At 32.4% G+C, this 19,501-nt stretch overlaps 1 long non-coding RNA gene and 1 pseudogene across 1 annotated transcript; one reads left to right on the top strand and one right to left on the bottom strand.

Annotated features, from left to right (window-relative positions):
• Positions 1 to 8,677: 8,677 nt before the first annotated feature.
• On the bottom strand, positions 8,678 to 9,099 carry LOC112419055 (uncharacterized). Its single transcript, XR_003009088.2, has 2 exons — positions 9,004 to 9,099; positions 8,678 to 8,878 (listed from the first exon to the last, which is right to left on the bottom strand). It is a non-coding gene; the product is annotated as an uncharacterized lncRNA (long non-coding RNA).
• A 1,191-nt stretch (positions 9,100 to 10,290) lies between these two features.
• Positions 10,291 to 11,084, top strand: LOC25488356 (NAD(P)H-quinone oxidoreductase subunit H, chloroplastic-like; annotated as a pseudogene).
• Positions 11,085 to 19,501: the final 8,417 nt, after the last annotated feature.

Below are 19,501 nucleotides of genomic sequence, written 5' to 3'. Positions count from 1 at the left end.
TCATTACAAATAAGTAATGACACCAGTTGGATATCTGAAACTTAAATCAACAACTTTAATAAAGGCATTTCACTTGTTCCTCTTATAACTCTCCCCCTTTCAGTTGCGAATAGAAGAGCAAGGCAGGTACCTCCAGATGATGTTTGAGAAGCAATGCAAATCTGGTGTTGAACCATTTAAGGCATCATCGTTAGCCATTGAGAAGTGTTTTGGTTTTTTTTTTTCTTCTGATTTTTTAATTCTTTTTTTAATTTATTTAAATTAAAAATTGATTTTTTTGTTTTTTAATTTTTTTTAATTAATTAATTACACACGTGGCTTGCCACGTAGGCGTTGAATAAGTCAAAATTGATCAAAAGGACCAAAGCTGCAAAGGGGCTAAATCTTAGGGAGCCAAAATTGTAGTTTTTGTATTTAGGGGACCAAAATTGCAAGTTTTTGAAAGTTAGGGGGGTAAAAGTGCACTTTAGCCTTAGAAATATTATCCCTCCTCACACACACTTATGATTAAGCTCAAAGTTAAAGGCCAACATAAAATACTCCATTATTCATTCACTTTCTCCCATCATCATCTCATCTCATCACTCACACTTTATTTTGTTTATACTTAAAAAGAACACTTGACACTAGCCACACCTAACCCATCATTCCTCACAGTCATTAGGATCGTCCATCTTATGTTAGTTTTTTCATGTTAGTTATACAAAGTAGTTTAAAGGGAGAATATGGAAAAACAAAGTTCTATGAAATATTTGAGTATGTTGTATGCATGAAATAAAAATTTGTGAAAATATGAATTTTTAATTGTATTTTTAAACAAACCGATCAACCAAACCAATCCAAATCAAACCAAACCGACTAGTTTGGTTTGGTTTCTTTTTTGAAAAACAGCAAAAACCGAACCAATGAAAATTTCATTGGTTCGCACAATTTTTTAACCAAAAACCGATCCAAACCGAACCGTTACACATTACACTGTTACAGTATATCTCTTTATTTATATGTGATGTTATGATTATTAAAAATAAATTAATTTCGAAATATATTGAAGATCTACCTTTTTCTTTTTTTGACAAAGAAGATCTACCTTATATATAGTAATGTAAAATGAAATATTTAGCTATGCATTTTAGGGGTCCACGCTGTTGTAACAACCAAAAGGAAAAATTAGTTGTCAAGGAAGACATATTCAAACCCTAATTTCCAGAGAGTTATTTCAATCATTGAAAGTTTAGTCCTCACCCCTATAATATTGGAACACCTTGTTTACACCCTATTTTTCAGGGTTCAAACCAAATATAGGTTCTTTGCACCCCCTATATAAAAAAACCAATGTTGTGTTCTAAATATTATCATCAATCAACAAGTTCTACCTTCAATATCAATACATACATTTTCCTAAATCCACTAAAATCCTCCTTTAACACAATTTTGCTTAAGTGCAAATTAAAGATTTTCTGAAGTTTTCAATCACAAATGGTGAAATCAATTGAGTGGGGTGAAGTTGCACCAGCACTAATAACATCAACATATTACAAGAGACCGTCACGTTGTTGCATGTTAGAGCCTATTATTGAAGAGGAACCAAAAGTGTCTCAAGGGTTGACAAAGAGTGTTTTTGTTTCTTTGCCTTTGTTACTTTCAGGCTTTTTATACATTTTCTTATTTAGAGGATTGGAAATATATATGAAATAGTTTTGCCAATTATTATTATAATATATATATATATATATATAGGTGATACTATTTGTAATAGGGAAGATTTCTAATCCTCTCATTCAAGCAAGAGAAAGCTGTTGCTAAACGTGATTGTGTAAAATGAAATTATACCAAACTGAAATAATTCATATTCATTGTTTGAACGTTGCCTTTGCTTGTCCATCTTCTTTATTTTATTTGCTTCGTAACATACTTGTGTGTTGATTTTTTTGAGAGGTTAATGTGGGTTGATTTAAATGATTATTTATTGATAAAATAAGTTATTCTAGTTACACCCAAAATTTCATTAAAATTTATCATAATAATAAAATAGTCCTTGAATAGTTGAATTGAATCCATATTAGCTTTATCATAATGATTATTTATTTTCATCTTTCTATCTTACTCTTCACCACTTTCACTCTTTTTTCTCTCTCTCACAAACATCCATTAAAGATGAATAAAACTTTAAATCCACTAAATCAATTCACTTAATTACAAAGCAATCCAGTCATTTCACGTATACCTCTCTCACAGATAAAAAATGAAACGCTGGAAATTGTGAAAAAATTGAAATACAGAAAATTAGCATGTCAAATTGTAAAAATATGAAGATATCGGGTTTACCCATGTAAAATAGATCATTTCCGGTTTTACCCTCTGTAAAATATATTTTTTTTGGATTTCGTCCTTGTAATTTAAAGATCTTTGGTTTTGGACCTTCTTGAATTTTGACTGTACAAAATCGAAGTATGGCAGGGGGTAAACCGAAATTTCCTCAAATTACAAGGGGGTAAACCTAAATTTGCTCTAATAACAGGGGATGAAATTTTCCATGAAGGTCCAAAACCAAAAAATATTCAAATTACAAGGATGAAATTAAATTATTTTTTTTTACAGGGGGGACAATCGAAAATGACTTATATTACAGGGGGTAAAACACTATTAACCCATAGAGGAATAGAAAAAGTAAATATGAAGGACACTTTTGTCAAATCGGGGTGTAATGGGATGTTTATAGGGTGGTGTAACTATAATAAAGCATGGTAAAAATATCAAAATTGGGAGGCTGAACTTCATGGCCGAGTTTGAACCAATGTCCCATTCAACCAAAGTTCAATACAAGAAGGATAAGAATAAAAAATATGGTGACTAGCTTAAGAACAGGTCGCCCTAGCTAAAGTATGAGCAAATGTTCGCTTGTTCCTAACAAACTTCACATTGAAGTTGGAAAGCAAAAGATAATACTAGAAACAATAGCCTAGAATTCTGAATCACCATGATCTGGAGACGATAGAGCTTGCACTAGAGTAGATTAGTTGGACTCGAAGACAACCCGGTCCCATCTGTTCGCATCAGCAAAGTTACACGAGTACCCTTGATAGACTCACCTATACGATTGTGGAACTGAGGCCGGTCCTACGAAATTTCGAGGCACAAATTCAGTAGTGTAGTGTGAATTGAAAAAGTGGAAGTCCCGCATCGGATGGATCTCACACATCAGTAGTGTTTATATGGTGGGGGTGTACCTCTAATTAATGGGAGTACAAAATTATGTAAATGAATTAAGCACTAGAAAATATATTTTATTATGTGGAAATGATAAATTAAATAATTAATTTAATCATCATTAGAAAGTGCTTTCTTAGTCCCCGTTTTGCTAAAATATTTTGAAACACAATGTAGAATATTTTGGAACACAATCTGAAAAATTTTAGTAGGAAATCTAATATATTTTAGAGTTTGATCTGAAATATATTTTGGTACATAATATACTATATTTTTGTACTCAATATAATATATTTTGGTACTCAATTGAGATATTTTTGTACTAGATCTAATATGTGAATTACTTGTTCCCAAAGTTTCTCACTTATTAGTTGTGAATTTTCTCTATAAATAGAGAGCTCACATAGTGCAATGTACAGAACGAAATTCACAATTGATGCTTCTTGTGTTTTTCCTCTCTTCTCCCTCCTTTGACTTGTGTTGATGAGTCCTTCTTCCTTTCTTACGTCCCTTCGGTTTCGAGTGGTCTTTGTATCATATAGAGTGATTTAATCGAACAATTGGGTTATTTAGTCTGCTTGCACAAACTCGGATAGTGGCGTGAAATGTCTTAAAGAAAGCGACATGGTCGTGACTCACCCCAATAATATCCTCGGTGGTGATTTTGATTTTATTAAAAGGTAAATTTTCGAAACTCGAAAAAAAAAACAATATATGAATCCACCATGTGCTGCTTCTCTATTTGCCATCTATTAATTCATTACTTTTATTTCTACCTGTTCGTTTTTCTTAATCTCTTCTCCATTCGTTTGAACAGCAGTGAAACCGCCGTTTTGATGCTTTCATTGGGGATCCTCTTTTCTCCGTTCTTCGTTTGCTGGTTCACGAGAGAAGATGTTTCTTCGAGTGTAATTTCTTTGATTAATAACCAAACCAGGAATGATTTGGCTTTAAAAACAAATTTGGATGGGGCTGAGCTTTCAGTTCATCATCTAACTTTTCGCCCATCCCATGCTTGATTACTCCAGCTTTGAGTGCCGCTTCCTCTTCTGATGACCATTTCTGCCTAGAAGCACCCATCAAGAGCAACACAAAATTCAAAGCGTGGTTACTTGTATGTTTCAGGTCTTTTAAATCAAAGATTGAAGACCTCAAGGCTGAGAAGAATGAGGAAAAAGATGATTGTGAAAATGGCTTAAAAAGTCCAACATCACATTTACCTTCGCAAAAATTGGAGAGAGTTAAACCTTCCCCACCAAGGAAACATCAAAGGATGGCCTATCTGCCGGAAGTTTTACTCACGAAACGAGGATAAACTGGTGTCCTGAATCCCAGGTCGCCATCTGCCGATAATAACGAGACTACCTGACATCGAGAACCATCGAAAAAACCATCGAGACAATGGTTTGGAGATGCTTCTTCAAATTGTTCAAAACTTTGATACCGATGGCAGCATGAAGAAAAAAGACAATGGAGTGGATGTCAATTTTCCATAGGCAGTCGAAAGTAACAAAAGTTTAGAAATAGCAAATGAATGTAAAGACAAAGACAAAGTTCTGTAGGTAGCAATTATGATTTCCAGTATCGTTTTATTTATATCCTCACAATTATAGTGATTATTTTTTCAATCACAAACAAAAACATTATCAGTAAACTTTATAACATTATTATTGTGAACTATAAATGTGTTGTTGTTATTGATATAATGATATGTATTAGCGACAAATAAAGAGGTACATTAACAATGCCACTCTAAGAATTTGGCTTGTACGTTGTTGAGGCGTCAATTAAATTATTTGCGTCATGGTTTTAATATATTAAAAAAAGAGTACTGCTATATTTAGCGACATATGTTATCACGAAACGCTCGCGAGCAAATAATTAACCAATAGCAAAACATAGATTTGCGGAATTCATGAGGTTGGTTGAAAAAAGATGGCGGTGAACAATAATATACACGTCGGGATTTATTCGTGAGACCGTGTCTCGCTATAAATACCATTTCCCTTAAAAAAAAGGTAAAATAGGCGATGATATATAGCAATTATTTGAGATTTTTAGCATACAAGTAGAGTGAAACATTTGATAAAATTAGTGTGGACATTCGATAAGATAAAATTGGAACGATACAAAGAAGAACGAATTTATAATGTCCGAAACATGTTTCAAAAAACTAATTCAAAACATTAAAAGTTTAAGAACAATCAAATAAATTTGAATTTAGTAGGAATTAAATTGCATGCTGATTTTGATTTTTTTTATGGAAATGCATACATATCACTTTCTTTTAGGACTAAAAGCTAGTTATATTTATAAGAATCGTTTTATTTATTTATTTTTTGACAAAAGGGTCAAAAACTTATTCAACTCAATATATTTTATTGAGTATAAATTTATAAAAATGTATAATTTTGGTTACCTTATACAAAAACTAATGTGTACCTAAAAAAAACCCAAATATATGATATTAAACAATTAGTGTGGTATATTTTTCAATTTTTAGAGAAAAGAAAAGTACAAGTTGTGGTGAAACATGTGAAAGTTGAAGTTGAATTATCTTTTGCTTAATCATTGGAAGTTTAATTCAACTTCGGCTAAACATATGAATAAGATTCAAAGTTGAAACCACTCGATTGATGCATGTCTTAGAAGTCAATATTAGGGTTCAAAGTTTTTCTCTTTGCCGTCACCATTCTTTAATTGCAGAAAGGTATATATATATATATATATATATATGATTTCAATAGGCGCTACTTCCATTACTTAATTTTATTTGTATGCGTTTTTATTTGATAATCACTTCGATTCACCTCTTGCAACAGAAGCGAAACCGTTCTGATGCTTTCATTCTGGATGCTCTTTCGTCATCCTTTTTATCTTTTAACGATGTTTTTTCAAGTGTGATTTCTTTGCTCATCATATATGATTTCATTTGAGTTTTGAACTACGTTTCCACTCTCTCTTACTATATTCTTTTTTGCTGGTTAGACTGGATTGATTCTTTGTTCTAGTGTGATCTCAATTAATGCTTCTTCAAGTGTGATCTCAATTAATGCTCTAAAGGTATGCTCCAAATTGGTTTCACTTTGTTGAAAATATTCACTACTACAAAATACCCCCTTTAATAGTGTAACGCCCTAGTCGTTATTTAATTATTTCTGATTTATTTAGAGTCTTTTATATGATTTTAAATAACTATTGTTTATGTTGTGGTGTGGTGTATTTTATTAATTGATTTATTTTTAGCATTTGTTAGAATAATGTGAGAAATAGAATTATTTTAGGAGTTTGGGGTTAAATAAGAATTAATAGAATTCAGTGGGAGTTAAGTGAAATAATTGGGGGGTTAAGAAAAGGGGAGAAGTTAGAAAACTGTTTTTACGTACAAACAGAAGTTTTGGGAGAAAGCAAGAGAAAGTTATGAGAAGAGTCAAGTGGGAGAATCTGATTGTGTAAGAGCTTTATTCATCAAAACTAAGGTAAGGGTGAGGTTTACTCTCAATGATATAGATTATAATTCTGATTTTGATTTAACATGAGGGCTTTGGTTAATTTGGGAATTGGGTTTAGATTTTAATTCTTTGATTTTGGTTGAAAGAGTGTAGAAACCATTGTAATAGTGTTAGAATGTGTTCAGGTCGTAGACAAAAATTTATTACACTTCTATAATTCGTTTTAGGGATTGAAATTGAGAAAATTGGGATTTTTGAGAAAAAAATACATTATGCCCGTACATGATCTTCATCGCTCGCCTCGCGAGTGAACAATCTTCATCGCTCGCCTTGCGAGCAAGACCACTCGCCATAGCGAGTAAGTGAGTGAGAGATCATGATTTTCAAATTGTTGTTATAAGATGTAAGTTGTATAGTTTTCAGTGTTTGGATGATTTTAGAGAGGACTGGGACAATTTTCAGATTAAAAAGATGATTAGGGAGCTTAAAAATGAAGATTTAGTGAGAAAAATGTCAAAACTCCCGAGAGCACCATTTTTCTTGCTCGCCACGTACTCGCCATAGCGAGTAGCTCATTTCTTGAGTTCGCCATAGCGAGTAGATGCACTCGCGAGGCGAGTTGCTCGATACCTGAAGCCGTTTTTATGTATTTGAATACTGTTGGTTGGATTTTGTGTAGGACAAATAGTTATGATTAATTGTGTTATTTTACCGGAGCTGTTGAATTAAGTATGATGAATTGCTGATTGCTGTTATGTATATTTATATTTAAATAAATTATACAAGTTGTTGAATTTCATTTTCAAAGGTTGTTGTATCATTAGTTGACTATGTTGAGTAGCAGTTGTCGTCGTTCATGTTGTTGTTGTGTTGTAGTTGAGTTGTATGTTGACATACACAAGTGGAGTTCATTGCATAATCATAAACTGTTGAGGGCTCATGCCCTGGAACGCCTTGTCGTTCAATCGTTGAGGGCTTATGCCCTGTGAATGCTAGTTCATTCAAACCGCGGAGGGCTCATGCCCTGTGAATGCTTTAACCATTCAAACTGTTGAGGGCTCATGCCCTGTAATGCCTTGTCATTCAAACGCGTTAAAATACGCGTTAAAATGGTACCACATGCATGTGCATTGTTGCATTTTGTTGTTGAGTCATAGTAGTGTTGTTATGTCATTGCATAAGTCGTTGTTGTTGGTTGAAATTGCCAAATGTTGATAATGTTGTTGATCTTGAAATATATAAGTATATTGAAGTATTGTTGTTATTTAGGGTGTTAGATTCAATTGATGAATTATATATCTATTATTGTTGTTTGTGAATCTCACCCCTTCTGCTTGAAAATGTTGCCCTTCGTATGGGTAACTTGCAGGTGATGAAGAGTAGTAGATGTGGTGGCTCAAGTGTCTTAGGGCTCTAATATGTAACGGGATGAGAAATTGTTGTTATATTTTCATTCCTTATGTATCAATTTTGAAACATGTTGTTGGAGCCTTTATTGTTGTTGAACAAATTGTTGATGACTATTTATGTTGAGGCCTTTGTGCCGGAATTTATTGTTGGTTATTTACTGTTAAGTGATTGAAAAATATTTTGCTGCAAAGTATTGATTTATCTATCAAAGTTGATTTTAATATGTAGCATTTTATTTAATATTTAACTGTTGGGATAACGGGGTGTTACAAATAGCATTCATTTTCGCGTTTAATAGCACTTTTAAAGTGCTATGAAAGCCCCAGCTATTATAGGTCAGAACCCTATAATAGCGCTTTTAAAAAGCTATTAAATAGCAATGCTTCAATAGCGCTTTTAGAAAGCGCTAATATAATCTTATTCTGGTGCTATTAAAGTCATTTTCTAACAACAGTTTCTTAGCACTTTTTGAAAAGCGCTATTGTAACCTTCCTACTCAAACAGGTATTTCTTAGCGTTTTACTGAAAGCGCTAATAAAAGTTACGTTTTTTTATTTTTTAAATCTACAAACAAAACCGCTATAATTAAATCTACGGATATTGAAATATGAATTTAGCAAATTGCATTCATGATAATCTCATTACAAATGTCATAATATTAATTAATCCACAATTACAAAAAAAGAAAAGAAAATAAAAAGAGCACCTAAAAGCAGCCACAATTACCAACAAAAAAACACCGAAATTTAAGAGGACTCATGACAAGCTATCCGACCTCTAGTTGATAAATCTACCAGCAACATTTTCTCCTGTGTCGTATAACATGAAACGAAAAACTAATTAACGTAGAATTTCTAGGATGATCAATTACGGTTTAAAATAACTCAATTAAAAAACACAAATGAAAATTGTTGAAAAAGGAAACGAAACTCACTAATATACTCGACCATAAAAGTTTCCCAATCCTCCTCGACCTCAACTAGCTTATCTTTAGAATAGTTTTTACATTTGTAATCTTCAAAGTACTTCAGATATAAAAGTAGCAAAAAATTGAGTTAGAAAATAAATGCCTATATACATGATTACAAATTAATAGTATGTTTAAAATCACATACGTTCATGTTCGGGGATCATATCTTGATTTTCCAATATCTTTCATAAATCGCATGACAAAATAGCTACAATCAATGCCCTTAGTTTGCTTAGCACACTGAAGAAAAAAAATACATAATTAAAATTTAATCCACATAATGAATTAAAAATACCAATGATTATGTTGTAAAAAAAAAACATTGATTAGAAAATACCTTTATATCTATCCATTGGATTTTACTTGACTTTGATTTTGACTTGGGATTAATGGCACCGCAAATACATGGAAATTAAGATTGGCCAAATATTTTATACTCCTTCCATTTCAAAATATATTTTACAAATTTGCAATGTGCACTATTCACATAACTTACTTTGACCATATTTTTTAACTAGTATATAAATTAAAATGTTAGCATATAAGATGTTGTTTGATTTGTCTCGATGAATATTTTCAAAATATCAAATTTTTATAATTTTTTATTATCTATAATTAAAGATATCAATGGTCAAAGTTGTTTATTGACATGTGTACCGTGTTTGACTGCGACATGTATTTTGAAACGGAGGGAGTTGGTCCTAACCATGCATCCACTATTGAAATATTTTATCGATTTTCCCTCTTCTATGCCACATGGGTTATGTTAACACTATAATTGCTACATATTTATCTTCCGTTAACTTATGTTATGATTTCTAACTACGGGATTAAATGTGATTTTTTTTTTGTTTTTTTATGAAAAAATATCAATTAAGATAATTTTATATACAAAATTAAAAATTAGTGTCATTACTATTACTGATCAATAAAAATATCTACCAAAAACGAGGAGGAGAGAAAAGCTTTCATTTCATTTTATGATAAAAAATTCATTTATACCTGTTATTTCACAAAAAAAAGAAGAAGAAGAAGAAGAAGAAAACCCAGGATCAGTTGAATTTCAAGTATTCAATTTTCATAGTAAGGTACTAAGACTTACTTCACATTTGGAATTACACCCACAAGACTATTATATGAAAGGGGTTTACATATAATTTTAGGAAAATAACAACGACTACTATCTTATTTGTCAAAGAAAAATAAAATACGTTATAAAAAATTAATAAATCAGTTGGGTATTTGGAATTCACAAATTCGTTAATTTCAAGAATCATTTTCAATTATTCGATTTATTTGATCCTGAATTTTGATGAACTTTATTTTTAAGGATTCATGGAAGAATGAGTCGAGGAAAAACCTATGAATGTGCCAGCTACAAGAAAAGACCTCATGATAGTCAATATGGGGCCTCAACACCCATCAATGCATGGTGTTCTTCGACTTATTGTTACTCTGGATGGTGAAGATGTTATTGATTGTGAACCAATATTGGGTTATTTACACAGAGGTATGGAAAAAATGCGGAAAATCTAACAATTATACAATATCTGCCTTATGTAACACGTTGGGATTATTTAGCTACTATGTTCACAGAAGCAATAACCGTAAATGGACCGGAACAGTTTGGAAATATTCAAGTACCTAAAAGAGCCAGCTATATACGAGTAATTATGTTGGAATTAAGTCGCATAGCTTCTCATCTACTATGGCTGGGACCTTTTATGGCAGATATTGGTGCACAAACACCCTTTTTCTATATTTTTAGAGAAAGAGAATTAATATATGATCTATTTGAAGCTGCGACAGGTATGACAATGATGCTTAATTATTTTCGTATTGGAGGAGTAGCAGCTGATCTACCTTATGGTTGGATAGATAAATGTTTTGATTTTTGCAATTATTTTTTAACAAGGGTTATTGAATATCAAAAACTGATTACGCGAAATCCAATTTTTTTAGTACGAGTTGAAGGCGTAGGTGTTGTTGGTAGAGAGGAAGTTATAAATTGGGGGTTATCAGGACGATACTTCAGGCTTCCGTAATACAATGTTTGTCGAATAATCTCAAGATCCTTTGTTGGTATCGAACAACTGTGAGGAGTCACAGTAGCAAAAGGGTGCTACATCGATTATTCATAATTTATTTTTTCAACCATGATTTCATCTATATGTAGCTAATTTGCAGCAGGTTCAACATCTATTTCTTTCAACAAGTCAAAACATCCTACATTTTTATATTTCAACAATTTTGTGACGTTTCTTTGTTATCATGTTAAGATTTCTTCTCTTACATCATTTTTAAACCCTTATCAGTTTTAGAAAGGATGGATGCATCTGCCTCAATAAATTCATGTGCAACATTATTTGAAATAGGAACTTCTGTAGGCGCGACGTCTGTTGGCTTTTTCAGCTGGTTGCACCTACTTTGGGATAACAGTTGGAATCCATGTTTTTTCTATAATATTCGGTGCAATAGTAGCATGACCAGATGTAGTACCCGATTTGTTCACTTTCTTCACTGAAATCAAAGGTGCTTTTTCTCGTGATCAAATTTCACGACGTCTTGCTTCGACTTCAACCAACAACAATTAGATACGTTGTGACCAATAAAACAACAGTGAAATAAAAACACAGGAAGCTTGTAATAAATTACCTCAATCTTGAATGCATAACCTACACCTTCCATCATTATTACATTTTAAATCAAAAAGGCGACTAGACAAATCCATATCAACCAAAATACTCGTTAATGTCTGAAAACCCTATTATTTTATGTTAATTAATACCATAATTGCTATGTATTAAACATACATTAATTTATGTTACAATTTATGTCTAAAGAACTAAAAATGAATTTTTAAAATATCAATTATACATTTCATCAAACATCTAGAGCACAAAATATACATACAACTTTCATGGTATTATTTTATTTCTTAAACGACCACATTGCACTAATATTTAATTTAATCCAAGCTCACAGTATAAAGAAGATTTTAATTGATCAACAAATACAAAACAACCATCTATTTCACAATAAAAAAAGTATCATTTAATTGATTAACAACTACCCAAACAACCATATATTAATTTTAAAAGAATTTGAATGGGTTTTCTTTGTTGTAGTAGGGAGGAAAATTGTATGGTTTGTGTTTGTGTGTTGTTTTAGTTTCTGTATATGTCAACATCGAAACAACTCGTTATACTATTTATTGATGAACAAAAATTAATTATCGTTCTTCCTGAAAAACAGTTAAATACTCTTGGAGGGCTTAGAGGTATGCTCGGAGGTTTGAGGTTCTTGTGATTAATCTAAGGTGTCTAAAGAGAAATTTTTAGAATTTAAGCAATTAGGGTGATATATTTTCAATGTAGAAAACTTATGTGCATCCTTAGATATTTTTTATGTGATTCTTCACATAAAATACTCGTAACTATCAATGATATTTTAAATCCATAATATTCTCAAAGTGTGTTACTAGTATAAATTGTGAATAATCACAAGAAAAGTATCTAAGAAAACATATTCAAGTTTTTTTTAGGGGAACATGTATCTAAGTTTTTTTTATTTTTTATTTCTGGAGAAAAGAAAAGTATAAGTTTGACTAAAACCTATTACAATAGGTGATTGATTGGGGTGGGTGTAGCTAGGGTTGCTGGCAGGAGCGCCGTTTCCATGCCTTGTTCACCCATTTTAATTTGCAAAATCTAACACCATTACGTAACCATTAACTCACTTTTTTCCATTACAGTGGAGAATTGACTCAATTGGCTTTTTGTAATTGGAATTCAATTGGCTTCTCACTTTGGTGGTAGTACAATTTTCCACCGATTGCACTACCCATTCGGTGCAACTTTCTTGATTTCGATCCCAGCTGCCATGTTCGACTGGAAGGCTGAGATGTCCGCTCCGGCAGCACTCCCCACAGCTGCGAGGGTTGTCACACCGCCCACAAGAGTTGCTTCACCGGTAATTTCATTTGCATAGGCATTGACAGGTACAACTAAGGCTGCATCGAATTAAAACTTTCCTCAACCATTGATTCGAGGTGAAACAGTCGGCATCAAGATTACACAGGATATTTATAAAAAAGGAATGGATTTTTGTAAGATTAATTTGCGAGGTAGGCTTGTTTTGAACAAAGGCGACAAGTCTTATGCGACCAAAGAAATTCAGTCGAAACAAAAACTTTGGAAGACAACAGGAGCATGGCATATGTTGTCTTTAGGAAGAGGGTATTATGAGTTTTTCTTTGCAACAGAGATGGATATGCGCACGGTCTGGGCTGCGGGCACGGTGAACTTGAAGTCGGGTATCCTTAGGTGAGTGGTCCAAAGATTTTAATATGCATACTCAGCGTAACACACATGCTTAGGTGTGGATTCGATTACTTGAATTGCCTAAGGAGTATTGGATGGAGCAAACACTCCGTTAGATTGCCAGTGCGGTTGGTACACCTCTTTTGATCGACAATGCGACATCCAAGCGCTTGTTCGGTCATTATGCACGTATTCTGGTTGACATGGATTTCTCTCGCAAGCTCTTCCATGAAATGGTAGTCAAAGGGAAGGGTATGCCTTTAAGCTAGAAGTGGCCTATGATGGTTACCGGATTTCTGTTCTCACTACTGTCAGAATATAGGCCACGATGTCACTGCTTGTAGACGACTTTATCCTAGAAAGGAAACAACGACACCTAAGGATCAAATTGCGTAGGGGAAGAAGTAAGTCCCGCAAAAGGGGTTACTTGGGTACCAACAAAAGATAATCCTTTGGGTATTGGTTCCTCTGTAGCTTTTGGCTCCTCAAAAGAAAATGATTCAGAACCTATAACTATTAATGAGGAAATGGAAGCAGTCCCACAACCGTCCATGAATTCAAATGTTCCAGTTCAAAAAACAATTGAGGCCGCACCTTTGGAGGAGGAAACATAATTTGTCCCACATCTGCAGCACCAATCCATGAATTCAGATATTCCAGTTCAAAAAACACTTGAGGCCGTATCTTTGGAGGCTACATTGGAGCTTAGTGCAACATCCCTATCCCATGGGGACGAAATTATTAACCATACATATGACATCCCGGTAGAAACACAAACAGCTATGGTAACTCCTATTTCTCATAGCCCTACTATTAATGGTAATACTTTTAGCATACAACTTGAGAATGTATCTGATGAGATAGTTAGAAATGATTTGGAGGAGAACCAGGAACATATTTTATCTCCCATCAAAGAAAAAACATTAGATATCAGTAGTATTGTGGCTCCGGTAGATCCGGTGCTGCAGAAGGACTTAGATTTTATGCAAACTTGGCTAGCAAAGGCTGCTGTGAATGAGGTGCCATTTAAAGAGGTAGTTTCAAAGTCCCAAAAAAAAAATGATTTTGCAAAAGACTTCATAAAAAACCCGCTCTCAGGGTCCTCTTCCACTGTTTAAATGAATATTATTTTTTGGAAGCTTTAGGTCATGCGATGCCAGATAATACGTGTGGTTCACTATGTTGTCTTCTTCTTTGTTGGCGGATTTTGCAAGGGACAGAGATGGGATGCCTAATTATAGATTTCCTTAGCCATTTCAGGTCCTTCTTTTCTGTATATATTTATTTTTTTCTTTTGAGGGTTTTGGCCTAGTCCCCCCTTATTGTAAATATTTTTAATATTTTTTTTAATAATATTATGCATTGGAAAGGCGGTAGAGGATGGGGGGCTTCTGTAGGTTGCCAACCTAGTTGAGATGCTTCAGATTCTCCTGGATGCCTAACCTTTCTCTTGGCCTTATCGAGAAAAAACCTATTACAATACAATATTTGTACCAAGAAAAAAAAAACCTGCTACAATACCCTTATGGATCGATCCAAATACAATCGAACCCTCTACAACTCAAGCAACAACACCGACTCATTGGTCAACTAACTCAGACTAGAATATAGTTTTTTTAAGGTGTAACATTGATTTTGGTCAAAAAGAGAGTCCAATAATATTTATTTTGGTAAAATAAAAATAAAAATTAAGTAACATTGATTTTGGTCAATAATAGAATCAGCAACATTAATTAATATTCTCATTAACTATTTTAAAGTAATAAACAAATATCTATAACTGTTATTTGACTTCCTTTAAAAAAATTTTGTTATTTGACTTTAAATAGTTTATTCTTTATAGCATTTTCATTTAAAATTTACATCTCCAATCACCATTCTTCAACTACAGGTATATGATTCCACCATTTGTTAGTTCTCTCTTTTCCATCTATTAATTCATTAATTTAATTCTATATGTTTTTATTAATCTTTTCTGCGTTTGTTGGAACAACAGTGAAACCCGTTTTGATGCTTTCATTGGGGATCCTCTTTTCTCCTTTCTTCGTTTGGTTGTTCACAAGCGGCGATATTTCTTCGAGTGTGATTTCTTTGATTAATAACCAACGTAAGATTTCTTTCATTAATTTTCGGCTCTGATTAAATCTATTTTAGTACGAAGCACTAACTCTTTCATTTTAATATTATGTGAAGAAATACATCTACTAATAAGATAATGATATATAACTCATCTTTGTAGATCAAATGGACAAACTTGTTCCCTACAATTGTTACCAAAGCAGAAACTATCAAAGTGTTTGAAATCAGTTCTCGAGGAAGTCGAGATGGAGCTTTATTACTGGTATAATAATTTTTTTTGCAAACTTAGATTTATGTTAAGCTTCTAGATTATTAATTAATTCTTTTCCCAAATTTTAATTTTTTTTTTGGTTACAGATGAATGAAGAAATGCATATTTTATCACCTCTAGTGAGGCCTCGCGAATTTAATATCATTCTCTACTACAAAAAAGTTGATCCTGGAGTATGAGTGATAACTAATGTCTCATTTGACTCCTCTCGACCAAACACTGTACCTCTTTCTCGTGGTTGGAAACATCCCTCTAGATGCATCATTCATGAAATGCTTCATGGGGGTTGTCTGTTTAGTACTTAATTAACAATAATGTTATTCTGAATATAGAGATATGCACATAATAGTCTAATACTAATAGTAGTAATGAACAAATGCTTAACAAAAAATTTTAAGCTAAAAGTATATTAAAAATAAAGATCGAAATTTTCTTTTCTATGAGTAGTGTGTTAATTTTATAAATTGTCTTAATGGTGTAGGTTAACTTCTGTTTTTAGGGTTTTGTCTATTTATATGCACACTTTCTCTATTTCTTTTTTTCTTGGCTGTATATATGGGATTGATTACCCATACACCATCCACAATGGTGGGTGCTTCACTTTTTATTGGTGTTTATAGAGAATGGTGTCTGTAGAAGGACCTTCTCTCTCTTCATTTTTTGTGTAAATTTCATTTAATATTTTCTATTGAAATGAACGAGTGATTTAGAAATGTAATAATATAGAGTTATTAGTGAAACCAAGTGCTGGGTTGGAGGAATTGAGTACTTATTAAGTATTGACATTAAAAAATTATAAAATGAATGTTGTGTACATACGGGACTCACTTAAACACCCAAATAAGGGAGCTACAATGTGAATGGTCTTATAACCTAAATTATATTAGATCCTCTTTATGCTGTTTTTAAAAAAATATAACTCCATAGTAGTAATTTTTTTTTTAATTTTTTTTTATGCTAATATATAGTATAAATTTTATAAGCACCTAATACTCAACAAAAGATATTAATACATGTTTTATGTTAGGTCACTCGGGTTGAACATGTGGAAGTGGAAGATAAGATCCATACACACTGCATGCAAAAGAACTATTAGGAAGATATGATGAAAAAAAATAAAAGAATCTTATAGAAAAAGTGTACTTCACCTCATTATCGTATATTAGAGAAATTTAGTGCACTAACAAGAAATGAGACAAAGGTTTGGCAGCGTGAAGAAACAAGACAGATAGAACGACAATTCTTGTACAATGGAGGCAGTAACAAAAGATTAGATATAGAAAATGAATGTAAAAAGACAAGACAAAGTTCTGAAGGTAGCAATTGTGATTTCCTGCATCGTTTTATTTATATTCTCACAATTTTCTATTTGTTTTCCTTTTCCTTGAGGGTTAGAACTAACTCAACATTTACTATTTTGTATGCTACAGAATTCCATGTTTTTGTATGGTTAGATGCTGCTGTTCCAGCTGTAGTTGCTTTGGAGAAAGCTTCACATGACACATTTTTCGTAGATTATAGAAGTACTGTCGTCAAAAGCTAGTGACAGATCTCAAGGTTGGGATATGTTAAAAATGATCCCTAAGTAATGTGAGGGAATAATCCCTCAATAATGCGTTGTCAGAACTACCTTTTATTATTGAAGGAAAATTTCGCTTAGTAATGTATTTCACACTTTTTTTTTTGTGATCCCTTCCAACTTTTTAATTTCAATTAAAGAAATAAAATTAATTGAACACAAGTAAATTAAAGAAATAAAATTTTAATTTAATAAGTTTCAAATTAATTAGACGATATATCCACATAATATTCGTGCAATAAATAAATATTTCTTACAAAATCATAAGTATTTCAATAATATTCGTACAATCTAAAACACTAACGGAATAAACTAATTATCATAATATTCGGGCAAATTTGATCTTGATCTCCCAAAATCCTTGAAAATTATTGCTTCTAGATGTGTAGCAAATCAAGTGCTTCAACTCTTCTTAATTAAATGTTGCTTGAGCTTTAAATGTCAATTAACATGTTACCAATGCTTCTGGAAAACAAAGAAGTGAAACAAAAAATTAATATGCAGATTTTCAATCAACTCCAAAATATTATTTTTTATGGTATAATTAAACTCATTTATTGGCTTAAGACTGTTGCATCAGCTAGCATGTCTAACTTTGTTATTATGAAGAAGTTTAATGTCACTCTTCATCCCCCAAGCGCTCCTAGAATTATTGAAGTGATATGGTAACCTCCTCCCCATGGATGGATCAAATGCAACACCGATGGATCCACAAATGGCAACCTCTCCTTTTGTGGAGGAATTTTTAGAGATAGCAAGGTTTAATTCTCTTATGCTTTGGGGAAAATACAGGTATTGGTAACTCTCTACATGCTCAAATGTCTAGTGTTATCAGAGCCATTGAGCTTGCAAACTTTCATCATTGGAAGAATTTTTGCTTGGAAGCTGATTCTGAATTGGTAATTAAAGCTTTCAAGGATGTTTTACAGTGCCTTGGAAGCTAAGAAACAAATGGAACAACTGTTTACACTTGACTAGAAGTATGAACTTTTTAGCTACACATATTTTTAGAGAAGGTAATGTTTGTGCTGACTCTTTGGCCAGCCTTGGGTTTAAGGTTGATAATTTAACTGTTTGGATGGATATACCTGACTGTATTAGAGGTCCTTATAGAAGGAACATATTAGGCTTGCCTAATTTTAAGTTTGTAACCTAATTTGGAGGTTTTGGTTGGGCCCCCTCCATTTTTGTTGTTTTTCTTCTGGCCTCTTATTTATATATATATATATTTTCGGTAGCCTAGCACTTTGCTAGGTACCTTTCCAAAAAAATAAAAAATAAATAAAAAGAGAAGACTTAAATATATATTTTTGTCCTTTATCTTTATCAAAAATGGGTTTTCTCTTATTTTTAACATCTCAGAAAAGTAAAGAAAAAGGTGCTAGTAGAAAAGGTGTTACTTCACCTTTGGATCGAGTGTTATAGGAATTCAGTTTGATGAGTTATTTCTTCTACTTCTTCGGCAGATAAGGGCAAAAATGCCTTATCATAGGGATCATTTACTACGGCAAATGCTTGTCGAATAATCTCAAGATCCTTTGTTGGTATCAAACAACTGTGAGGAGTGACAGTAGCAAAAGGGTGCTGCATCGATTTTTCATCATTTATTTTTTTAACCATGTTTTCATCTATATGTAGCTAATTTGCAGCAGGTTCAACATCTATTTCTTTCAACAAGTCAAAACATCCTATATTTTTATCTTTCAACAATTTTTTGTGACGTTTCTTTGTTATCATGTTAAGATTTCTTCTCTTACATCATTTTTTAACCCTTATCAATTTTAGAAAGGATGTCTAATATCCCGCTCATCAACTAGGGGTGTTTTACCAATCGAATGTATCAAACCATGAATGATAGGTATAACAAAGGATATTATCAAAGCAGTGTCAGTCAAGCAGGTTCAGTTATCAATGTCGATTTGTGGACGATTAATACGAAGGATATTTTGGTAATTATCACTAAGTATATAATATAGGGTTAATAGGTCTTTATCCTCCTGTAATATAAGTCATTTCCGATTTTTCCTTGTAAAATATTTTTTTTGATTTACCCCTGTAACTTTTTTTTTTAATTTACCCCCCTAATAGGCCAATCAAAAACGATTTTTTTTTATTTTTCAAGAATTTTTTCATTTTTGTTTGGACTATTAGGGGATAAATAAAAAAAAAAAAAAAGGTAAATAAAAAAAAATATTTTATAGGGAACTCCAC

Source organism: Medicago truncatula, chromosome 2 (assembly GCF_003473485.1).
Source record: "Medicago truncatula cultivar Jemalong A17 chromosome 2, MtrunA17r5.0-ANR, whole genome shotgun sequence".
In the NCBI taxonomy this organism is placed as follows: Eukaryota; Viridiplantae; Streptophyta; class Magnoliopsida; order Fabales; family Fabaceae; genus Medicago; species Medicago truncatula.
This window is presented reverse-complemented; position numbering and strand designations above follow the sequence as displayed.